At 48.8% G+C, this 10987-nt stretch overlaps 1 protein-coding gene across 1 annotated transcript in view; it reads left to right on the forward strand.

Annotated features, from left to right (window-relative positions):
- The window catches only part of B3GALNT2 (beta-1,3-N-acetylgalactosaminyltransferase 2), a gene marked incomplete at its 5' end in the record, with an annotated part of 56614 nt that overhangs the window by 3422 nt on the left and 42205 nt on the right, over window positions 1-10987 (forward strand). The window lies entirely within an intron of this gene.

Here is a 10987-nt window from a genome sequence, read left to right on the forward strand (position 1 = left end):
AACACAATGTTTTCTTGATGCATTTACAGTTTAAAGCAATTTGGAGTGTCACAATTACTATAATAAAATACATTCTAAATACCTATACATTTTGGTATTTGATTTTGGAGTTTTTTATCATGGAAAATCAGAGCTCCCCATGGCCCCTTAGCTAACAGAACGCAGATCCAGGCTCCTCATTCCCAGGGTCACAGCCCCCCGGCCCTGCTTATGCCCCTCACTCCCCACCCCCCAGCCCCCTGGCCCTACTGGTGCCCCTCATTCCCCACAGCTCCTAAGGCCCTGCTGCTGCCCCTCACTCCCGTCCACACAGCCCCCTGCAGCCCCAGCCCTGCTGGAAGGGGCCCCCAGCTGCCAGGGCTAGGGGGCCAGGGACCCAGGTCCACAGCCCCTTGTCCCCTACAGCAGCGCCCAAGCCCCAGCTGCTGCCATGGAGAGGAGCCCAGCTGCCCACCCCGTTGCCAGCTGCCAGCCTGATGTGGGTTCAGGCAGGGGTGGCTTGCTATTGCTGCACGTACTCCTGGGGCGGTGCGGAAGACCTGTGCCCCCCAGATCTGTGCATAGGGTGGATGTGGGCTGTGGGCTCAGGCTCCCTGCCCTGCTGCCCTCCCCAGAGCCTCTGCAGGCCAGTGTGTGCGATTTGGTGCAGCTGGGCAGAATGGGGCTGTGTGGAGAAGCACCCTACCACTGTGAGGTTTGGGCTGCCCTGGCAAGGCATCCCCTGCCCGTGCAACAGCAGTGAGCTACACAGCCCTGCACCACTGTAGCTGTGCAGGCATGGGGCGCTTTGTCAGGGCAGTGAGGAGCTTGTGGCAGCAAGGAGCTTCCCCACCCAGTCCCACTGCCCTGCCATGCCAGATCGCACTCACCAGGCTGGCAGCCCCTGCCCCACACACAGATCTGGAGGGCACATGCCCCCACAATCCTCCCGTGGGAGTGCGTGCACCCCCCTGCCTCCTGGATGAGCTGCCAGGATCCTGCAGCCGCGCATTCCGGCCCTAGGCTGCAAGCCCCTCGTACCGCCCAGCCGGGCAGCAGCCCCAGCCCTTCCCAACTCCGTTCCTCTCTCCCTATGGGGGCCTCAATCCCACCCCCCACCCCAATTTGCTTGTATGAGCTGCTCTCCAAGCTGCCTGGCGGCCATATACATATTCATGCATATGGCGCCCGCTGCCAGACTGCCCTCCTCCTGCTCCCTCCCAGCCCCTTGCAGGCTGTAATTCTGCCAGTCCGCAGGGAGCTCTTTACAAAACTGCAACACCCATAGGTTTCTCTGTTAAAGTGAAAAAATGTGTTTTCCTCTGGTAAAGGGGGAAATCCATATTTTACTCCGTTTTTTTAGTGGGAAATGGAAAACACGGATCCTGCTTATCATGTAATCCTGTTCATCAGTTGATCAAACACTGTCTTAAAGATGGTCTGTTTTTTGGCCCCAGCTCCTCTGACTGGAATGTCATTGAACCCTACTGTTCTGATGGTTTGAAAACCTGCTAATTTCCAGGCTAAATTTTATTCATGGTCAGCTTAAGATACTCACTTCCTGTGCCAGCATTGTCCTTTAAATCGTCTTCTCATTTGGTGGTTATCTTAGAGAGAAATCTTACAGACCAGGGGTTTTCAACCTTTTTTAACAAGTGTACTCCTTCCGTCTCAAAATTTTAGCTCATGTACCCTTTATACGTTTTTCTTGTTTTTAAGTGGGGAGGGCGAATCAAGGTAAGGGATGGAGTGAGTCAGGGGCAGGTGCTGCTCAGCTAGGGCAGGGCGGGGTATGGGATGGAGCCATGAACAGCTTGTCCAGGGGGAACAGTGGGGGGGGGAGGCTACTGCTGCTGCACCCACCCCGGGAGGTCATGGGGTGAGGGTGCTCTGGAGCGGCGCACAGGACAAGGGCAGACTGCTGCTGCGGAGAGGAGAGAGGCAGATTAAAGCCCAACAGTGGGGGAGGAAGTGGGGCAGGAGCTGCCCAGCGGGGGCGGAGTGCTGGACAGAGCCACAAGTGGCTTGTCCGGGGGGGGGCACGGGGTATGGTGGTCCCCGCCACTGCATGCACCCCAGGAGGGCACGGGGGGCATGCTCCCCCAGATCTACATGTCAGACAAGGTTGAGCTGAGACCAGGGCTGCGCCAGGCTGCTCTTGGGGCATGTGGCAGCAGTGCTGGGAGGGGGCTATGGGAGGGGCTGCAGCCACCCCAAAATTCCCCATAGTCCCCCCCCTCCCAGCGCAGCCCAGCCCAACACCCCTTCTGGGAACAGCTCGGTGTTGCCCTGGCCCCAGCCCGCTGCGCCCTGTGTGCAGATCTGGGGGGCACACACCCCTGTGCCCTCCCAGGGTGCGTGCATTGACAGGAGCTGCCACACCCCTGAAAGAGCCACTCGCAGCTCTGTGCCCCAGCTGGGCAGCTACTGCCACTGCTCCAGTCCCAGCTCCAGCCCCACTTCCTCCCTCACCACAGGGGCCTATGGAAGTGAGGCTGTCGGGGTGGGGGGAGGCTACAGCCACCCCAACATTTGCCATAGCCTCCCAGCGCCACCTCTACCCGCTCTGAGCACAGCACGGCCCAACCCCCCTGCCAGGAAGAGCCCAGTGCCACCTCTCAGTCTGCAGTGACTCCCCACCACACAGATCCCGGGCACACGGTGCCATGCTCAGAGTGGGCAGCGGTGGCTCTGGGAGGGTGGTTGGGGGTGCTACAATGAATTTTTTCTGGTGCCTGTGGCCTGCCCCCCCATATTGCCACTCCCGGCACTGCCGCCACTCATCCCAAGCACAGTTCTGCCCAGCCCCTCACTGAGAAAAGCCTGGCATGGTGTGGCTGTAGCCCCAGCCCGGCCCACCCCATGCGCAGCTCCAGGGGCACACATCCCTCATGCCCTCCCAGGGTACACATAGCAGAGGAACCTTCCCCCCCGCCATGTGGCTAAGTCTCACACCCCAACCTGGCAGGCAGCCTCTTCCCCAGCCCCACTCCCTCCCCCCACAACAAACTTACCAGCTGGGCCCGGCTGCTCTCCATATGGCCGGTCTGTGCGCATGCAGCTGGAGTTCTGCATACCCCCTACGACTCTTTTAAGTACCCCTAGGGGTATGCGTACCCCCAGCTAACAACCACTGTTATAGACAAAAACCTTGATTAGCCTTCTCCCTCAAGATTAGTTCTCTGTTCCCCTGAACATCCTAGTAGCATCTCTTTGCACTTGTTTCAGCTTCAACCTATCTTTCTGGAATGTAAGCAACTCAGGTCTTCCCAGTGTCTATTACAAGTCATTAACACTTCTCTATCTTTACTGAAAATACCCCAGTTAATAGATTTTTTTAGGATTGCTTTTGCCTTTTTTATGACTGCACCATGTTGGCAGCTCATAGGCACCTTGTGGTCAACTAGTACACTCAGGTCTTTTTCCTTGTCAGTTATTGCCGACTGATGAGCTCCCAGCTTATAGCAGAAATAGTTTCCAAATGCATGACCTTGCACTTTGTTCTATTGAATTGAATCTCATTTCTGCTACTCCATTCCTTATAGTCATCCAGTTCTTCTCTGTATGGACAATGTTTCCCAACTTTGTATCATCAGCAAATTTTATCACGCTCCCTTCCTTTTGTGCCAAAGTCATTATTAAATATTTTTATTAAGATCAGTTGTCAGACCAAGGACACTTTAGCATGTAGTGTTTTAACAGTTTATCTTTTCTCCCAGAGTTCTGAACTTTGTGACTTCTCACTTTGCTGCAGTTTTATTAGTCCAGAGTGTGCTGGTACTAATGCTTACACCTAGGGGCAAGGCAAAAGGAAGGTGTTTTATCTGTAGGAATTATTTCTGCTAGTGAATGATTAAAAATGACTTTTATCTGAGGCTTCTTATTTGTTCTTTAAGTTTTATATAACCTTTTCTACTGAGTATATTGGACATTTTCTTCTTTAAAAAAAAGTTTATGAAAAATAAAATATAAGCAACCTCCCCTCACCCCCACAAGCTCTTGCTTTAATCCAGCAGTCTACCTGGTGATCTGTGGGCTGCATGTGGTCTGTAAAGGATTAATTTACAGCCCCCAAATCCCCATCCAGCAGCCTCTCTCCCCATTGTTCCAGCTGCAGAAACAGCTTGGGGTCTGCAGGTTCCTCCTCCAGCTTCCACTTCCTGCCCTCACCCCAGGGGATGGTTTGGTGCAATGCGGTGCAGCCCACGGGCCCAGAAAGCCAAGGTTTGGGGATAGGGTGCCTGTTCTGTTGCAGCCACCAGCTGCTTAGAAGTTGGACAGGCTTGCTTTAATCCTTATAGGGGGACTTGGTGCTTTGTTTCTAATCATGAGTTTAATTGATAGCACCAGTCCAGGGGCAATACCTAGTAAAGTGGGAAGTTAGTTGCCTGTTGCAGGACTGTAGTTAGTGTTCTTGCTCAACAAGAAAATACATGCACGTTACATTTTACATGGTACATCTCTAAGGTGTCATGGTTACACTTATTTTGGATACCAAATGTTCAGATAAATATATGGGCCTTCATATATTTTAGAAATTTGGTGTTTTACTGCTGCATTATTATTTCAGACAGAATATAGCACCCAATCAAACCCCCACATAAAGAAGAGTGCATGTGGCCTAGAATACTTGGACACATGCTAACTTCAAGCATTGTCTTCAAGCTGATGGACCAGTCCCCATGCTTCAGGCTCATGCTAAACACTGCCATGATGGGCTGGTGCCATAGTGTTTACAGACTACTTTGCCTATGGCAGCAGAGGGTGAGCACGAGTGCCACCTGTGCTGAAGGGAAAGAATGGGCGTAGAAACAGAAGTCAGCAATCAACCAAATGCTGCGGGTTTTAACAAGGCTTACAGAAATGCGGTAGGATTCATCCCATCCCATGCACGCTCTCCACACAGCACCTTGCAGCCACACAGCATGCCCCACCCCATGCCGGGAGCACCCACCAGCTGTGGGCAGTGGAGTGCACAGGTGGGTGGATGTGTGGTTGGGTGTGGTGTGTGGCTGGGTGTGTGAGTGTGTGTGTCTCTGAGGTGTGGTGGGGTCGCACAGGGCGGGGTGGCAGCAGGGAGTTGCATGTGGCTGGATGCAGAGCGCGGGGCAGTGGGTGGTGGTGCACCATCCGCCTGTCATTCCTGACCGGCACTTTGCTGCTTATAGGATAGCTGTCTCTCCAGTGCTCTTTTTTTCCTTTTGCAGCTATGGTGGTTGCTACTATTCCAAATATTCATAAATCACCCTTCTTTCTAAAAGGTTTTTCTTAGTAAAGCTGTAAATTACACCTAAAGTTTTATCTACATCATGGATTGTTAGCCAGCTGTGCAAGGGCTCAAGTGTAGATGCAGTTGATCCAGTGTAAAATGGGACTTAATCTGGTACAACCTATCCTAGCTTCCAGCTGAGGAGAATTCCTCCAAAGTAATATACCTATTCTAGGGGTTTACCATGCTGTAGTTACACCCATGCATAAATCCCTAATGCAGGCAAGTACTTTGCAAAATTACAGTAAATGAAAGAGATCAGAGAGAAAAGAGCTTTCTCTGCTTTTTCAGTTTTTCTTTTGCACGCTTGTCACTGCTTTGAGAATAATGAGCTTTTTTGTATAGTCCATTAGTTCCCCCCTATTGTTTGTTAGAGCCTTCCACACAGGTAACATAGGAGAGGAAAGCATTTGAAAAATAGGGTTATGGGACTGCCAAGTCTCATAAATTGGCAGTTACTGCACCTGAAGCTACTTTTACACTTTTTTTGTTTCGACGTTTACCTGAAGCTTCTTTTTAACTTTTTTTTTTTTTTTTAAAGTCAATTATTTTCAAGTTGATGGTGTTCCCAGCAACCTCTGTCTTGCTTACTCAGGTCTCAGGGGAATAAAAAATGTTTGATTTCATCTACTTATTTAAAAACAAGAATCAATGAGGCCCAGATTCTTGTTACTGGAATCTTTCATCCTCTTCCTTGTAATGATGTCTAGAAATCTGTAATTGGCTACCCAAGTTTGACATTTTGGTTAGAATGGTGCGTAGTCTCAGTGAGACGTATTTTACTACTTCCGTGTCTTAGGCTTTGTTGCTTCTTCGTGCTGAACAATACAAGTAATATTAAGATCTGCCTGTTGTGAAGGTGGTTGTAATGTGGCTGAGGCGAGCATGCTGCCTTCCAGCATGAGATCCACCCTACTATGGCCTGACACAGCTCAGCAGTGCATGTTTTTACATGCAACTCTGAATGGCAACTCCGTAACAGGCAGTGCTGCTACTTGCTTCCAGATCACCATAGTCGTTGCTATGAGTTAACGAAGTCAGGCAAAGTGGAAGTGTTTTGTATCAAAAAGGTGCGGGACTGGAGTTGCAATGCTAAGATACGAAGGGTTTTGTTGAGCCAGCGGCTCAGGCTGCACAATGTCGAGAGTTCAGTCTCGGTGTCTAATGGCAACATAGCCTGTGTTGGAAAAATTCCCTTCTTCCTGAGTCCCATCCACTATCAACATTCACTGTGATACTTTAGGATTTATTACAGAGCTTTGCATCCTTCTTTAAAGCATTGCATAAGTGGCATGAATATTCAGTGATTGGGAAGTGCAAGTGTTTTCTCCATTTTGTGGATAGAAAAACAGAGAGAGGGAGGGAGAGGGCCTGGCTCCGGGGGACTCAAATGGCACAGCTAAGATTAGAACCAGGCGGTCTGTTTGAGTCCTGCTGTTGAGCCACTGTTACTTGCTCTTTGTGTTCACAATTTCCAGTTACTGATGATATTAAAACAGGCAGGTGTGTGAGCAAGCCAAGGTTGGAAGAACACGTTACATATGAAAGTGATGATCAGACTGCAGGCAATAACAGATACAACTTCAAATGCCATTTGGCATATATAGGGAATGATCTGGCTTCTGAGTGCATGGAAATAGTCATAAATTGCTCCAGTTAAATTTAATTCCATTGGTTAAAAATAAATAAATAAATAAATAATGCATACTTCAGAGGTCAATGTTAATTTGCTCTGATTTGCTGCCGCTGTAGAAGTTCAGATCATACATAGGCAAATCTCATGACTGGTTCATGATAGGTAAATAAGTTTTCTCTGTACCTCTAATTTTATCTCCTTTTCATAATATTGGTTTGAAGAAAAATGGTGGATCTCTGTTGCCTTAGAGCATAATAAATGCTTTTCTCCAACTTGCCAGTGGGAAGGAAAAAGTTTTGCCTGGCACACATCAGGCCTGCTTATCAGCTTGTGCAAAGTTGAACCTTTTCTTAAGAAAAAAAAAGTCACAGACTCTTAGGACTAAGAAATAAGTCTTCTGAATATAAAGGCTGAATATATAATGCTGCTGTATTAAACCTGCCCTGCTGTATACACCACCCCTCCCCCTGGGGCATAGGCTTGAGGAGGGAAGGGGAGCCAGCTCCTGTTCCAGGCCTAGCAATGGGAGGAGCACCAGCTGGGTAGGAGTTGTGGGACATAACTTAACCTCTCATGGGCAATTAGTTGGACAGCTCTGGCTTAAGGAATTCTGCCCCCATGAGAAGGCTTCATGATTTTAATTTAGGTCAGTTTTAAATTTAATTTTGGTGAACTAGTGCAAACATTTATAAGTGTTTCTGTTTTGGTTTTTGAATGGCTTATTTTGCTTTAGCTCAAGTCAGTAAAGACTTGATCTATGCTAAGCTGGTATTAGCCACTCTAAATACGTGGCTTTAATTCTTAAGCAACACATGGTTTTATACTGGTTTGAAATGGTGCAAGTCTGGGTAAGCAAGGCCTCAGGTCCTGTTCAGAGTATCAGTGTCAGTTCTCCTGTGGGATGATGACACTGCTGCTTATTGGATAGCCTGGGTGTAGACTACAGAAACTCTCTAAAGCATACTCAAATGGAGGAAAGCCATGTAAAAGAGAGTATGTGAAAGGGAAGAATTGTAGAAGCAGAGGAACTAATTGTTTTCTAGTCTATCAGGTATGGGCCTGTTTCACAGATACCCTTTATTATGGAAAATGGATTGGCTCCAGCTATATAAGGGTCTCTGTGGACCTCCAGTAATCTGCATGAAGGAAATCCAAGTTATTTTCTGGATGTAAAATAGTCTGACTTGACCTACAGTTTTTGTCCTGTAAAACTCTTACCTACGTCAAAGTATTAATACACAGTTAAATGCAAGAAACAAATCAAATTCCTGAAGCTTCCAGAATGTCAGTGCATATTTCTTAAAAGCAGCAAAGCAGCATGAGTGGGAAACTTAGGGCTTTTTGAGGAAGAAGTGACATTTTAGTCAGTGTAAAAATAAAATAGCCTCAGGGATCTCATATCACCTCCAGAGTTTCTGGATTATGTAAACTTCTCTCAGTTTAACCGTATGTACTAACCTTCTGTTTATAGTATGCTACAATGGAAACTGTGCTGCCAAAAGCCATGTTTCAAACTGTTTGCAAATGTAAATTTGCTTCAGACATGTGTATCTGGTGCACCCTGACTCTAAAATGTCTTTTTTAAAGACACAGTTGGCAACAACTTGGACTTTCTGAAAATTTGTTTTCTTTCTTTTCAACTTTGACCTCATACTGACTCATGGGCGACTGGTGCTTCCTGAGTCTGGGGGGGCATCAGTGGGGCATGACCAGGGCGGGGGGTCCCCCAGTGGCCAGCTAGTGACTCGGGGGTCCTCCAGCAGCTGGTCACTGACTGCGCCAGTTGGACGGCAGCTGCGGTGGAAGTGCCAGCACTTCCGCATGTGGCACGGCGGAAGGTTCCACCGCTGGCAGTTCCTCTGACAACATCCCACTGCCAGAGCCCATTTCAGGGGGGCACGAGCACTCTCTGTGCCCCCCTACCAGGCAGAGCACTAACTCTCAGGGGGGGCATGTACCCCCATGCCCTCTATACGCGTCGCCTATGTACTGATTGTGTATGCAGTTGTGGTGATGCTCATGCTTCCCTCTGAGTTTTTAAGGAGGACCCTGATACAGTGAACAGATATTTAGAGTTTCCAAATCAAACCATTTTAAATGGAATAGACAGTATAAACTTACAGATATTTTTTTGACTCCCCAAAACTAGATCCCAGAATGACTTTGTATTGTTTGCAGTGTTTGTGTTGGAGAGCTCTGGCATTTGTAGATATGTCATTTTAAACTTTTAGATTAGGGGTTGAACTAAAGAAGGCTGGAAGGAAGTGATCCCTACTGTTTTAATTCTAATATAATAAAGGGCTTAGTCTGTCTGTCTGTAATGCTCTTGGAGCACTCTGATTGGTTACTGAAACAACCAATCAGAGTGCTCCAAGAGCATTCTGGTTCAGAGGCATGGTGGAGTGCCACCATGACAGCAGGCAAGCCCTGCTCCCTGGAGGCAGTGGCAGTGCTGGGTGGAGGGGCAAGCTTCTCCCCTCCCACCCTCCCATCAGGCAGCGGCAGTGATAGTCTGTCCCAGTGGCAACACATAAGGGGTGCATGTGCACCCCCTGAGAGCACTAATGCACCCCCGACAGGCCTCACTCCCTGCTTAAGCAATGGGCAGGAGGGGCCCCTGTAAACATTGGCCAAGGTGTGGCGGCCAGTTCCGGAAGCCAGTGAGTGAGATCAGCCATGGGGGGGACCCCCCCCCCCCGATCACTGACTGGTCGCTGGGGGGGCACATGCTCCCCTGAGAAAGGTGCATCAGTCACTCATGCTCCATCCTGCCCCAGCCGCCCCCCACATCATTCCTGGGGAGCAGTTGGCTAGCTGTTAAATATAAACCCAACTCTCTTGGCTTTAGGATAACTCAAACTAAACTGTGCAGGTCCATTAGATTGGTTGATTGTGGGATCCAAGTTGTGCATCTCAGGGTGCAAAAAGACATCCGAACCCCTTATCTCACTCCAGTTGTCCAAAAATTGTTCTGCTACCCTTGCTAGTCACAGTTTATCGCATCATATTGGGAGGCCATCTGTTAATGTATTGCACGCCCTGGGAATTTCCCTGCAGAGGAATCCTTGGGCTGTGCATCTGCAAGTGAGAGCAGGGAACTTCATATAACCTCAGAAAGTGCTTAAATATTTTTCTTTACAAAAAAAAAAGCTGATGAAGTTTTGGGGTTTTTTTGTTTTGTTTTTAAAAAGGAGGGGAGGGCAGGAAAGAAAAAAGCCCAACTCAGTCTGTGAAGGGGAGACCAGGCTGAGCACCAAGTGAGAGCCAATAGTCACTGGAGTCTGTGCCAGGCTGGGGTCAGCGAGTGCTACCCAGCAAGTGCACTTGGACTGAAAAAAAAGCAGGCTCAAATGTCACTGTACCAGAGTAGGATGAAGCAGGCTGTCTGTCAATTGGCACTCCTTCCCCATCTCCAGCTACTACAGTCTGGGAAGTCAGGGAAAGTGAGACTCTGCCATAAAGGAGCACAGAGCTGGTGGCAGGAAGATGCAGCCTGCGGCTCACCTGTTCTTGCCCACCTTGGAGCCTGCCCAGGCTGGAGGGGACATAGGACACGCCACTGTCAGGCTGCTCATTTATTCTGTAACTCTGGTGGACATGCTGAACAAGCATGTGGCTGCCTCCAACTGCTGTGGGCAGGGCAAAGACTGGGGATCTGCTGCCCTTCTGAATACATTCAGGCAACCATTACTAGAGGCTGGGTCAGCTGCAGCCTGGGACATTGGATGCTTTCCCCTCAGTGGCTTGGCACACAAAGATGGACTCTACTTCTAAAAGCTTGGACAGGGCCATTGTCCTACAGGATCAGGCCCCTGAAACAGTAAGAGAGGCAGGGTCCTGAGACTAGGAGACAACAGCAATATCTATAAATGCTAGTGAAGCAGTTTAGCTGTGCTGATCCCACAACAAAGATGATGTCTGTTTATACCCTCAGGTTACTCTTGAGTCAGTCTTGCTTTAAAGAGAAGTCTGATTTTTAACAACCTATACATTTAAAGAAGCATTGTTAGCAAATACTGAATTATGTATGCACACTTATGGTGGACCCTATTGTCACAGATCTCTGTGCACACACACGCACACAGACACACACACAAGCCCTA

This window comes from Crocodylus porosus, unplaced genomic scaffold, assembly GCF_001723895.1.
Source record: "Crocodylus porosus isolate Cpor-Errol unplaced genomic scaffold, CroPor_comp1, whole genome shotgun sequence".
NCBI lineage: Eukaryota > Metazoa > Chordata > Crocodylia > Crocodylidae > Crocodylus > Crocodylus porosus.